Genomic DNA, 14,994 nt, shown 5'->3' with positions numbered 1-14,994 from the left:
TAGGAAGGGTGACAAAGGTTAGAGGTTCATGGCAATTTGGGAGGCTTGAGGAGCAAGTGATAGGTAGTGCAGCATAGCGATAGAACGAAGCAACTAGTATAGCAATGATAGTAATGAGATCCAAGGTGACGGTCATCTTGCCTGAAATCCCGCTAGGAAGAAGAACGAGTCCATGAAGAAGATGAAGCCACGAAGACGAACCAAACGTAGACGAACGGATCCTCACGAACGCAACGAAACCGGAAAGAAGCAAACAACAAGGTAAACACACAACACATAAACAAGACATGATGCACAACCAAGTATGATGCATGACAAGGCTATATGAAGCTACTCATGGCAAGAGATGATGCATACAAGAACAACACATCAAAGCAAGTTTAAATGAGGCCGGAAACAACATATAACAAATCCGGTAAGTCCTCATATGCAAATTTCGAAATTGGTCCAGATCTGAATAAACCTTATGTTCAAGTTGTTAAATAGCAAGTTAAGATGCACCAAGATGATCTACACGAAATTCTAGTCCAGTTACATATAAAGTTCATTTAGTTCGGAGGTACGGCCTAGAAGATATGAGCAAAACAAGTTAAGCATGGCATTGATGCAAAATGCATTCAAACATCAAACAAACACAATCAAGGCATGGATGCAACATGATAACATGAATCTACATGCAATTCTAAGCAAGTTTGATATAGAGCATGCTCAAAACGGAGCAACGGTGCAACACATACACTCCAAACAAGATATAACAACAATCTGTCCAAAACAGCAACTAAGCATCTTGTAAGCATCAAAACAACATGCTAAAGCATCTCAACATGAAAACAAAAGGCATGGGCATGATTTACAGGTAAAGCATGACAAAACATGAACACTAAGCTAACTCCAGAAATCACTAGAACATGCTCAAAAGGACATGGCAAGATTGCAAATAATAACCGTTTCACAGACTTGCAGAAAATCACTGGACATGGCAGAAATAACATCAGGTTGCAAAGTTTAGAGCTATCAAACAACATTCTACAGGAACAGATCATAGCAAACAAAGGCATGGCATGAATCTACTAATTGCATAGAACAAAAGTCCCTTACTGATCACGAGCCAAAAAGGCAAAGAAGATATGATGGCACCCATGTAAACATAGCAAGTTTCACAAACAGATTCAGACTTGGCAGAAAAACTGAGCATGGCATAAACAGAATTATGAAGGCATCTTTTCGAGCTCAAATCACTCATCATAAAGCATTTCATGGCATGTTAAGGCATCCAACAGTACGACGGCATAATTATGAAGCTAAGCATGGCAAGAGCAAGTTCATAGGCTGCATGGATCACTAGCAAAACACATGGCAAAAACTGAACTTAATATTAACAGGCTGATAGAAACATTATTTAGCAAATTGAGAGCAAGATTTCAACAAGCTAAAGCAGGCTATAATTGCAAACAAGCACATGGATGGATAGATCATAACATGTTTAACAATATATGTTTAGTGAACATCTCCAGATTATGCATAGAACTCATGGTAGCAGCAGGTTTACATAGCAACAAAATATAACAGACTCGGACTTGGCAGAAATGACCAAGTCGCAGAAATCAGAAACATCATGGAGGCTACTTTGCATGCTCGTGCTAGTCACCACATAGATCACAAAAATACAAGACAAGCACCCCTGTAAAGACGGCATGATTTAGTTCAAAACACATGTAGACCTCATGCTCACAGGATGCACACACCAAATGTAATGAAAAAGACAAATCACCAAGTTCTAATAGCAGACAGCAGTTAACATCATATATCACTCTTGCAACAATGATTATGGCATGAAGATGGACTCAAACAGGCATGGCATCATGGAACAAAATAAAGAGCATCTCATGGTGAATATTTTGACATATTACACGCACAAAACGGAGCTGCACACAACAAGTTACAAGCAATCAAAGATGCACACATATTAAGAGTTTTCTGGGGACTTAGCCAAAAATTCACCTCGCAAAAACGGGACGGAGAGGTCCCGGTACGAAGCGGAGCGGGACGGGGCGCGGGCGTTTGGATCAGGGACGGGTGGATCTCATCCACCCGCCCAAATCCGGCGATGAGGCAGCCGGCGAGGGTGGAGGAGGCGGCCGGCGGCGGCGCCATGGCCGCGGCGGCGGGGCACTCAAGCGCCGATGCGGGGCGCGGGAGGCGCGCCGGCGGAGCACGTCGGCGGACGGCGGCGGGGCTGGAGCGGCTCCGGCGGCGGAGGGTGCGGGCGTTGGGCGCGGTCGGCGGCGAGGTTTGGCGCGGCGGCGGAGAGGCGAGCGGGATCCAGGCGGCGGCGCAATTCCCGGGCGGCGGCGGGCCCGATCTGGGCTCCCTCGGGCCGCGGCGGTGGCGGGTGGCGCGAGGACACGTGGCGGGCGCTGATTGGGCGTGGGGCGGCGGCGCGGTTCGTCTGGCGGCGCGCGGACATGTCCGGCAGCGCGAAGATGAGGGGAGCTAGGGTTTGGACCCGAAATTTCGGAGGGGAGGTCTATTTATAGGTAGAGGGAGCTAGGAGAGTCCAAATGAGGTGCGGTTTTCGGCCACGCGATCGTGATTGAACGGCGGAGAGCATGGAGGGGGTTTTGCTGGGATAGTGGGCTGATTTGGAGGGGTGTTGGGCTACAAGACAAAAGGGGCTTTCGGTTAGCTCGGTTAACCGTTGGGGCGTCAAACGACCTCCAAATGAAATGAAATTTGACGGGCGGTCTATCGGTGATATACCAAGGCCACTCGGCAAATCTCGGCCCATTCCGAGAACGTTTTTCTCCCGCTCACAAAACAAGGTCTGAGAGGGGCGATAGGCGCGTGCGAGGTGGTCTGGGCTCAGAACGGACAACGGAGAGAACCGGGAGGACCCGAACGGATGCAAGTTTTGAAAAGCATGCAGATGAAATGCAGATGATGACATGGCAAAATGCAACACGCAAGCAAACGACATGGCAACAACGATGAATAACTGGCAGACACCTCGCACATCGAATCTGGGGCGTTACAACACTCCTCCACTAAAAAGGCACAGAAGATATGATGGCACCCATGTAAACATAGCAAGTTTCATAAACAGATTCAAACAGCAGAAAAACTGAGCATGGCATATACAGAATTATGAAGGCATCTTTTTGAGCTCAAATCACTCATCATAACGCATTTCATGGCATGTGAAGGCATCCAACAGTACGACGGCATAATTATGAAGCTAAGCATGGCAAGAGCAAGTTCATAGGCTGCATGGATCACTAGCAAAACACATGGCAAAAACTGAACTTAATATTAACAGGCTGATAGAAACATTATTTAGCAAATTGAGAGCAAGATTTCAACAAGCTACAGCAGGCTATAATTGCAAACAAGGACATGGATTGATAGATCATAACATTTTTAACAATATATCTTTAGTGAACATCTCCAGATTATGCATAGAACTCCTGGTAGCAGCAGGTTTACATAGCAACAAAATATAACAGACTCAGACTTAGCAGAAATGACTAAGTCATAGAAATCAGAAACATCATGGAGGCTACTTTGCATGCTCGTGCTAGTCACCACATAGATCACAAAAATACAAGACAATCACCCCTGTAAAGATGGCATGATGTAGTTCAAAACACATGTAGACCTCATGCTCACAGGATGCACACACCAAATGCAATGAAAAAGACAAATCACCAAGTTCTGATAGCAGACAGCAGTTAACATCATATATCACTCTTGCAACAATGATTATGGCATGAAGATGGACTCAAACAGGCATGGCATAATGGAACAAAACAAAGAGCATCTCATGGTGAATATTTTTACATATTACAAGCACAAAACGGAGCTGCACACAACAAGTTACAAGCAATCAAAGATGCACACATATTAAGAGTTTTCTGGGGACTTAGCCAAAAATTCACCTCGCAAAAACGGGACGGAGAGGTCCCGGTACGAAGCGGAGCGGGAAAGGGCGCGGGCGTTTGGATCAGGGACGGGTGGATCTCATCCACCCGCCCAAATCCGGCGATGAGGCAGCCGGCGAGGGCGGAGGAGGCGGCCGGCGAGGGCGGAGGAGGCGGCCGGCGGCGACGGAGCCGAGGCGCGCGGCGGCGGGGCACTCAAGCGCCAATGCGGGGCGCGGGAGGCGCGCCGGCGGAGCACGCCGGCGGACGGCGGCGGGGCTGGAGCGGCTCCGGCGGCGGAGGGTGCGGGCGTTGGGCGCGGTCGGCGGCGAGGGTTGGCGCGGCGGCGGAGAGGCGAGCGGGATCTAGGCGGCGGCGCAATTCCCGGGCGGCGGCGGGCCCGATCTGGGCTCCCTCGGGCTGCGGCGGCGGCGGGTGGCGCGGGGACACGTGGCGGGTGCTGATTGGGCGTGGGGCGGCGGCGCGGTTCGTCCGGCGGCGCGCGGACATGTCCGGCAGCGCGAAGATGAGGGGAGCTAGGGTTTGGACCCGAAATTTCGGAGGGTAGGTCTATTTATAGGTAGAGGGAGCTAGGAGAGTCCAAATGAGGTGCGGTTTCGGCCACGCGATCGTGATTGAACGACGGATAGCATGGAGGGGGTTTTGCTGGGATAGTGGGCTGATTTGGAGGGGTGTTGGGCTGCAAGACAAAAGGGGCTTTCGGTTAGCTCGGTTAACCGTTGGGGCGTCAAACGACCTCCAAATGAAATGAAATTTGACGGGCGCTCTATCGGTGATATTCCAAGGCCACTCGGCAAATCTTGGCCCATTCCGAGAACGTTTTTCTCCCGCTCACAAAACAAGGTCTGAGAGGGGCGATAGGCGCGTGCGAGGTGGTCTGGGCTCAGAACAGACAACGGAGAGAACCGGGAGGACCCGAACGGATGCAAGTTTTGAAAAGCATGCAGATGAAATGCAGATGATGACATGGCAAAATGCAACACGCAAGCAAACGACATGGCAACAACGATGAATAACTGGCAGACACCTCGCACATCGAATCTGGGGCGTTACAACACTCCTTCACTAAAAAGGCACAGAAAATATGATGGCACCCATGTAAACATAGCAAGTTTCATAAACAGATTCAGACAGCAGAAAAACTGAGCATGGCATAAACAGAATTATGAAGGCATCTTTTTGAGCTCAAATCACTCATCATAACGCATTTCATGGCATGTGAAGGCATCCAACATTACGACGGCATAATTATGAAGCTAAGCATGGCAAGAGCAAGTTCATAGGCTGCATGGATCACTAGCAAAACACATGGCAAAAACTGAACTTAATATTAACAGGCTGATAGAAACATTATTTAGCAAATTGAGAGCAAGATTTCAACAAGCTACAGCAGGCTATAATTGCAAACAAGGACATGGATCGATAGATCATAACATGTTTAACAATATATCTTTAGTGAACATCTCCAGATTATGCATAGAACTGCTGGTAGCAGCAGGTTTACATAGCAACAAAATATAACAGACTCAGACTTAGCAGAAATGACTAAGTCACAGAAATCAGAAACATCATGGAGGCTACTTTGCATGCTCGTTCTAGTCACCACATAGATCACAAAAATACAAGACAAGCACCCCTGTAAAGATGGCATGATGTAGTTCAAAACACATGTAGATCTCATGCTCACAGGATGCACACACCAAATGCAATGAAAAAGACAAATCACCAAGTTCTGATAGCAGACAGCAGTTAACATCATATATCACTCTTGCAACAACGATTATGGCATCAAGATGGACTCAAACAGGCATGGCATAATGGAACAAAATAAAGAGAATCTCATGGTGAATATTTTGACATATTACACGCACAAAACAGAGCTGCACACAAGAAGTTACAAGCAATCAAAGATGCACACATATCAAGAGTTTTCTGGGGACTTAGTCAAAATTTCACCTCGCAAAAGCGGGACGGAGAGGTCCCGGTACGAAGCGGAGCGGGACGGGGCGCGGGCGTTTGGATCAGGGACGGTTGGTTCTCATCCACCCGCCCAAATCCGGCGATGAGGCAGCCGGCGAGGGCGGAGGAGGCGGCCGGCGAGGGTGGAGGAGGCGGTCGGCGGCGCCATGGCCGCGGCGGCGGGGCACTCAAGCGCCGATGCGGGGTGCGGGAGGCGTGCCGACGGAGCACGCCGGAGGACGGCGGCTGGGCTGGAGCTGCTCCGGCGTTGGTGGGTGCAGGCGTTGGGCGCGGTCGGCGGCGAGGGTTGGCGCGGCGGCGGGGAGGCGAGCGGGATCCAGGCGGCAGCGCGATTCCCGGGCGGCGGCGGGCCCGATCTGGGCTCCCTCGGGCCGCGGCGGCGGCTGGTGGCGCGGGGACACGTGGCGGGCGCTGATTGGGCGTGGGGCGGCGGCGCGGTTCGTCCGGCAGCGCGAAGAGGAGGGGAGCTAGGGTTTGGACCCGAAATTTTGGAGGGGGAGTGTTGAGGACATAACCATTAGAGTCACCCGCCCAGGAGGGGCCGGGTTACGTCATAATGGTCATCACACGAAGCCCGGTACCAAGCTTGAAGACGGCGGGCCAATAATGGGCTTAAGACCCGGAGATGGCTTAAGGCCCGTAGTGATAAACCGACGTTATAGCAAGACTTGTAGTGTAAGGCAAGAATAGTTAGGAGTCCGAGCCGGACACTGTTATGAGCCGGCCGAGACTCTGAGAGCCGCTGGGCATCAACCTCTCTATATAAAGGGATGACCCGGCGGCGGTTCAGGGACGAGAAAGATCAGATCAATAACCAGGCAGGGCGGTTTAGCTCCTGGTCGTCGAAACCCTAAGCAATACAACCTCAACTGGACGTAGGCTTTTACCTTCACCGTAAGGGGCCGAACCAGTATAAACCTCGTGTTCTTCGTCCCGTTTAACCCCTTTAAGCTTCCTAGTTGCGATGGCTCCACGACTAAGAACTTGCACTAGGACATCTGACGTGACAATTCCACGACAGTTGGCGCCCACCGTGGGGCCAGCGCACGGTGGATTTGAGTTCTTGAAGGGCAGCTTCGAAGGGCTCAAGGGATACGCTGTGGGCCGGATGACCAAGAGTCGTCGCGGCAAGCTCTACATCGACGATGCAACCTGGGGCCCCGACGCCGGCTCAATCGAGTACGGGTACCGGGTCCCCTTCGGCGGAATCCACGTCTTCATTGGCAAGATTGGTGAGCCGGGCCCTGAGCCGGATCTCTGCACCGATCTTATCGAGACGGCTCAGCGTGCACGACCCGCCCGGGCTCCACCTGCCTTGAAGCATGCTTTCGTGGGATGTGTCCATGGAGGACTCTCTGAAGGATCTGGATCTGGTGATGAGACGGCCGCCGGCTCTGACGGCGAGTCACCTACGGATGAGTCAAATTCGTTATATCAACTTCAGGATGGCAGGCTCAGGGGCTGTTCCGATGGCGACAGCATTCCGGACCCCTTTGAGCCACCGAGCCGGGTTGGAATCTTCATGGCCGGCGCACAACCTGTTCCAAACCGCCCCCGGGTCAGGAAACCCTGTGCCCTCGCCGGCTCAGGTGCTGATGGATCTCACAGACAAGATGACGGTCCTGTTGACCGCTACGGTCGCCCCGGAGGATCAAGTTCAGCATGACGCGGAGGTGGCACAGTTAAAGTTGGACCTACCAAAAGCCAAGAAGGATCTGGCTGCGAAAGGGATCAGGATGGCTGCAGAGAGGGCGGCTCTCGACGCCCAGACTCAGCTGATTCAGGCACAATCTTTCCGGCTCACGATGGATCAAATCGCGTCCAATGAGGCCATGAGAAGGAGGCATCAAAAGGCCCAATCTCGACTCCCTCCGGTTTACGATCCTCGAACCCTCTTCAACACGCCTGGTGCAGGTCCTAGTAACCCGCCGGAGATCATAGCGCCCGGGACTGGAACGCCAATTCAACCCCAAGTGATGGGGCCTCCCCGGGTGAACCCTGCCCCGCCTCAGTACGTGCCAATGCCCCCGGGTCATTATGCCAACCCGTGGGAAAACATGGTCGCCGCGGCGGCGCGGCTGGCGGCTCTCCCAATTGACAGTGACTCTCCAACGGCGGTTGAAACCCGCCGGGTCAGAGAACTCCTTCAGACAGCTCTGGCGCAGCAAGAGGCGTATTCTTACAGCCGGGACAGGATTCATTCAACCCCTCGTCCAGGCCGGAGCCCGAGTTATAGCAGACACATGGCCTCAGCGACCGGCTCAAGTAATGTCTGACGCCATGACTTGCCTCCTGGCCACGGCCGGACTCATAATGGAGCTTTTCAGGCGGTAGACCAAGACCGAGCACGGCAAGAGGCGGAGCAGATGGCTCAGTTGACGGCTTACCAACCACCCTTGGCTTACCCGACAGCTTCCATCGACGTGGGTATACCTACGAGGACCGGAGGTGTCCCTTGTCTGGTGCCAGCTCTCCGCAATGAACTTCTGCCAAAGGATTTCAAAGGGCCAAGGAAAGTGCCTAACTACACAGCTGATTTACAACCCGGAGCCTGGATCAAGAGTTATGAGATGGCCATGGAGCTGCTGGAGGTCAGCGAAGCGGCAATGGCCAAGTACTTCACCATGATGTTAGATGAGACTGCCCGCACTTGGCTGAAAGGGCTGCCACCCAATTCTATCGGGTCTTGGGCTGAGCTGAAAGCCCGGTTCATCCAAAACTTCAAAGATACCTATAGGCAGTCTATGTCAATTGTGGATTTGACTAACTGTAAACAACAGGAGGGTGAGTCTACGACCCATTGGGTTCGCCGGGTCAAAGAGATAATACATTCATCTGATAAGATGGATGCCGGCTCTGCAGTCTTCATGTTGGAGCAGAATTGTCGTTTCTTGCCCCTGAAGATGAAACTCGGGCGGCTCAAGCGTGATTGCAATGATATGGGTACGCTGATGGCGGCTCTCGTCAAGTATGCCGACTCTGATAGTACCAAGGACCCCGCGTCAGATGATGAAAGGACAGGGAAGGGAAAGAAGAACGGCAATGGCAAGGGTCCTCAGCATAACCCGGCGAACCAAGGAGGCAGCAAGCGTAAGGTTGATGGCAGCGTAGAGTTTGTGGCAAATGCCAGCTCACAGGGTAATAACCAGCGACGTAAGGGGAGGCCACCTCCCCGAGCCGGCGGTTCAGGCCCAACGCTTGAGCAGTTGTTGAATGAGCCTTGTCCAAGGCATGGCTCCAGGGAGAAGCCAGCTACTCATCTATGGAAGGATTGTGCAATCATGAAGGCCTTTAAGAATTCCAATGCCTTTAATGGCAACAATGGCTCGGGCGGCGGCTCAGGCGCTGGCGGCTTTCACGGCCCAGGCGACGGCTCAAATTCTAATCCTTAGAATATTCAAGGGGGCTTTAATCAGCAGTCCGGCCAAGGTCATCAACAGCAGCAGGGGGGATACCAGACCAAGCCAAAGCAGCTCAATGGTGGACAGTATCATGTGTTTACCACCTGTCTGTGCAAGCGAGATCAGAAGCTTCATAAGAGGGTTGTGAATGCTGTTGAGCCGGCGGTTCCACGCTGTTTAATATGGTCTGAGCAGCCTATTGTGTGGAGTAGGGAGGATCACCCTCCCCGGGTTGATAATCCGGGTCACCTGGCCCTGGTGGTGGCTCCTCAGGTGGGAGGATATAAGTTCACTAAGGTGCTCATGGATGGAGGCAGCAGCATCAACATCCTCTATTATGAGATCTTCCGTCGTATGGGGTTGATTGATAAGAATCTCAGCCAGTCCAATAATGTTTTCCATGGCGTGGTGCCTGGTAAGTCGGCGTATCCAGTGGGTAAGATTGAGCTGGAAGTGGCTTTTGGAGACGAGTACAACTACAGGGTGGAGAAATTAACCTTTGAGGTGGTTAAGATAAGAAGTCCATATCATGCTATATTTGGGCGGCCGGCTTACGCCAAGTTCATGGCACGACCGTGTTACGTGTATTTGCAGCTCAAGATGCCGGGTCACAATGGGACCATTATGGTTCATGGCAGCCGCAAGATAGCCTTGGAGTGTGAGGAAGGTGACGCGGCTTATGCAGAATCTGTTTGTGCAACAGAGGAGTTGAAGTTTTACAAGGACAATGTTGACCCGACAGATATGACATCTCTGAAAAAGCCGACCACGGAGCGTGAGCCGGCAATGAAATTTAAGTCAGCTGATGAGACTAAACTTGTTGATTTCGTTCCAGGTGACTCATCTCAGCAGTTTAGCATCAGTGCCAATCTGGATCCAAAATAGGAAGGCGAGTTCATCCGTGAGAATAGGGACATCTTTGCATGGAAACCTTCTGACATGCCAGGTGTACCTAGAGAACTCGCTGAGCACACTCTCAATATTGATCCGAAATTTAAGCCGGTCAGGCAATTCCTTCGGCGGTTTAATGAGGAGAGGCGGAAAGCCATTGGTGAGGAGGTGGCCTGGCTCTTGGCGGCCGGTTTTATTGTCGAAGTCTTTCATCCAGAATGGTTAGCTAACCCGGTGCTCGTGCTCAAGAAGAATGGCACCTGGCGGATGTGTGTGGATTACACGGACTTAAACAAAGCATGTCCGGCTGATCCTTTTGCTCTCCCACGTATTGATCAAATAATTGATGCTACGGCGGGTTGTGAGCGCTTAAGTTTCTTGGATGCTTATTCTGGATACCATCAGATTAAAATGGCAGTTAAGGACCAGGAAAAGACGGCGTTCATCACTCCTTTTGGAGCCTTCTGTTATGTGTCTATGCCTTTTGGACTCAAGAGTGCACAGGCGACTTATCAGCGTTGTGTGCAGAATTGTCTTCATAACCAGATTGGGCGCAATGTTCACGCCTATATGGATGATATTGTGGTTAAGTCCAGGGAGAAGGAGACTCTGGTAGATGACCTTAGAGAAACCTTCGATAATCTCCGGGTTTACAAGATGATGCTTAACCCGGCCAAGTGCGTTTTTGGTCTTCCTGCAGGGAAGCTCTTGGGTTTCCTGGTTTCTAACAGAGGCATTGAAGCTAACCCGGAAAAAATCAAGGCAATCACCTCTCTGGCTAAGCCGGCGTGCATAAACGACGTCCAGCGTCTGGCGGGTCGCATCGCTGCCTTAAGCCGGTTTATAAGCCGTTTGGGTGAAAAGGCCATGCCACTGTACCAGTTGATGAAGAAAACTGATGACTTTATTTGGAATGATGCTGCTAATGCTACGTTTGAGGATTTGAAGAGACAGCTGGCTGAGCCCCCATTCCTTGCTGCTCCAGTTGATAAGGAGCCCTTATTACTGTATGTAGCTGCTAACACGCGAGCCGTCAGTGTGGCTGTGGTGGTGGAGCGCAAGGAAGACGGTAAGGAGTATACGGTTCAGCGGCCGGTTTACTACATCAGTGAAGTGCTCATAGAGTCCAAACAGCGGTATCCACATTGGCAGAAGCTTGTTTATGGTGTGTTCATGGCAAGCCGGAAGCTTAAGCATTATTTTCAGGGTCACCCCATCATTGTGGTTAGTTCTGCTCCCCTTGGAGATATCATCCAGAACAGAGAAGCCACAGGAAGAGTGGCTAAGTGGGCTATAGAGCTTGGGCTTGATGGTCTGAAATACGTACCACGCACCGCTGTTAAATCTCAAGCTTTGGTGGATTTCATCAACGATTGGACAGAGCTACAGGTGCCAGAAGAAAAGTCGGATAATACATATTGGACTATTCACTTTGATGGGTCTAGGCAATTGGAGGGCTCAGGGGCTGGAGTTGTATTGGCTTCCCCTAAAGGTGACAAGTTTCATTATGTGCTACGGTTGATGTTTCCTTTTACTAACAATGCGGCTGAGTACGAGGCCTTGCTCCATGGTCTTCGGATGGCTAAGGAGATGAGCTTGAGCTGGGTAAGGTGCTTCGGTGACTCAGACTTAGTGGCTCAACAAGTATCAAGCAAGTGGGATTCCAAGGACCCTCTCATGGCGGCTTATCGCCGTGAAGTTGATGCCATTGCTGGACACTTTCAGGGTTACCAAGTAGAGCACATCGATCGCAGGAAGAACGAGGCGGCTGATGCATTAAGCCGGCTGGGCTCTCAGCGAAAGCCGGTGCCACCTAATACTTTCTTGGACATCTTACATAACCCTTCTGTCAAGTTACCTACAGAGGAAGACTTGGCTGTCCCTGACCCGGAGGAACAGTTGGTGGCGGCTCTCCACATCACCCCAGACTGGACAGTACCATATTTGGCATACATGACCCAGGGAGATTTGCCTGAGGATGAAACTTTGGCCAGACAAATAACCCGGCGGTGTAAGTCAAGTCATTATCAATGGTGAGATGCATCGCGGCAGTGTTACTGGAACGTTCCAGCGTTGTGTTTCCCCTGAGGAGGGTCAAGAAATCTTACGTGAGATTCACGAAGGGGATTGTGGCCATCATGCCGGCTCAAAATACCTTGTGGCCAAGGCTTTTCGTCATGGTTTTTCCTGGCTGACGGCTCATGCTGATGCGGAGGAGTTGGTCAGTAAATGCGACGGTTGTCAGAGGTTCTCACGACGGTCTCATGTGCCGGCTCAAGAGCTCAGGATGATTGCAATTACGTGGCCATTTGCGGTCTGGGGGCTTGCTATGGTTGGGCCTTTAAAAAGGTCTAAGGATAAGAAGACCCACCTCTTGGTGGCGGTTGACAAGTTCACAAAGTGGGTTGAGGCGGAGCCAGCTAGCAGGTGTGACGCAGCCACGATGGTTCAGTTCATGAAAAGGGTGATATCTCGCTTTGGTTTTCCACACAGCATCATAACTGACAATGGGACCAATCTGTCTAAAGGCACCATGGAGGAGTTTTGTCAACGAGAGCATATTCGACTTGATGTTTCGTCAGTGGCTCACCCTCAATCCAATGGTCAAGCTGAGAGAGCTAATCTAGAGATTCTGAAAGGCATCAAGCCCCGGCTTTTGGTCCCTTCGCAACGGACGCCGGGTTGTTGGGTGGAGGAGTTACCCTCCATGTTATGGAGCATCAATACTACTCCTAACAGGTCTACAGGTTACACGCCTTTTTTCATGGTTTATGGAGCGGAAGCAGTCCTCCCTAGCGACATCCGTCATGACTCGCCTCGAGTGGCGGCTTATGTTGAGGCGGATAATGAGCGGGCGCGCCAAGATGCTCTTGACTTGTTGGACGAACAGCGCGATGTGGCAGCAGCTCGCTCGGCGATTTACCAACAAGACCTGCGCCGTTATCACAACCGCCGGGTTAAGTCCCGGGTCTTCCAGGAAGGTGATCTGGTGCTCCGGCTCATCCAAGATCAAACAGATGCACACAAGTTATCCCCGCCTTGGGAAGGGCCCTTTGTGGTTAGCAAGAACTTGCACAACGGGTCATACTACCTTATTGACGTTCGGGAGCACAAAGATTCACGCAAGTCAGAGGAAGAGACCTGTCGGCCGTGGAACATAGCTCAGCTTCGGCCTTATTACACTTGAGCCACCGGCTCTCGTAATGTACATATTTCTATAGCCATGTATATGTTATGATAAAATATAAAGCAGGACCTCTGTCCTTTTCTCCTCCAAAGGTAAACGTGTTATTTCCATTTGTCGTATTGAAACCAAAGAGAACATAGCTGTCGATACCCACTTGATTGGCAAATTGCCGAGCTCATTGGGGAGTTTTCTTTGATCATATTTGAATCATAGCTCAACCCCTTTGGGAACCGACGTGGATCGTATTCGAATCAGCGTCGTTAAACAACTCTTAAGGTCATTTGGGGGCTTCCTGTTCAAACATGGGTCGTATTCGAACCAAAGAGAACATAGCTGTCGGTACCCTCTTGATCGGCATCGCCAAAGCCACTGGGGGCTATATGATCGCATTCGAATCTTAGCTTAACCCCTTTGGGACGGTTCTCTGGTCGTATTCGAACCGGAAGCCCCTAAGTTTTGATCTTCTGACTTACAACAAGTTCTTCTGGCTTTTACTTCGCCGGCTTAATTTTGCTTCACAACATTGATAGCACATAGTAAGTATTACTGATGCTGGTGAACCGGAGTTACGATCTTAACCTCATTATTCGAGTTACATGAACCGGAAGTATACTTGAAGGCTTGTAAGTATGTTATTATGGTTATATCGAGAATATAATTGAGGGCCAGTCTTTGGTGACTTTGGTTCATATTCCGGGTCATATGTATAAGATTTATGATTCTCAGTGCGGTAAGCCGCCTAGAGACTTGTGACTTGTTTTCTATGCAGGATGGTTCAAGACAGCTATTCGAGCTTAAGGAAAATAAATGATCAGTTATGACCCGGAGGTTATATACACGGTCTATGATTCTCTGTGCGGTAAGCCGCCCAGAGACTTGTGATTTGTTTTCTATGCAGGATGGTTAAAGACAGTTCTTCAAACTGAAGGAAAACAAATGATCAATTATAACCCGGAGGAATATGAAGAAGCAGCTTAAATGGAGTTAAGCATTCAACACGTGCACGATGGCACGACAAAGTTAAGTGTTTGTCCTATTCTATTACAAGACTCCCCGAGTCCAAAAGGTGAGGCATTGTTTTAAGGGTGTAACTATGAGCCGCCTAAGAGTCAAGATGCTTGCTGGGTCGAAGCTTCCGGCTCATCCCTCTCCGCTCCTCCGGCTGTTCCCATGACCTGGAAGGTTGATGATTTTCAGTCAATGCCGCTCAAAGCTTCAAATTGAGCCTCCTCATCAATTAACCCGGCCGGGTCAACTTCTGGGGCGAAGGTATGCTTACGAGTCGGAGGGATCAAGCTGATTGCTTCGTAGCGTGGAGTGGGGATCCTCTAATTCTCCGAGTCATAGCCCGGCTGATACTTGGTAAGATCGGTGTCATTCCCAATCAAGGTAGCCACCGGGCGCACACTCTTCACACAGGCAACAAAGTCTTTTTGGCCAAAGGGAGTACCGTCTTCCTTCAGACTGGGTATCCAAGCGCGATCTCTGCCGGGTCTAGCTGCGGGAGGAAAGCCTTGGCCTGGCTCAGAGCAGCTATGGCTCCGGATCTTGCAGAGGCCCGTCGTAGCTCTTGAAACCGCTGAGGAAGAACGGCAAG

This window comes from Aegilops tauschii, chromosome 1 (genome assembly GCF_002575655.3).
Source record: "Aegilops tauschii subsp. strangulata cultivar AL8/78 chromosome 1, Aet v6.0, whole genome shotgun sequence".
In the NCBI taxonomy this organism is placed as follows: domain Eukaryota; kingdom Viridiplantae; phylum Streptophyta; class Magnoliopsida; order Poales; family Poaceae; genus Aegilops; species Aegilops tauschii.
This window is presented reverse-complemented; position numbering follows the sequence as displayed.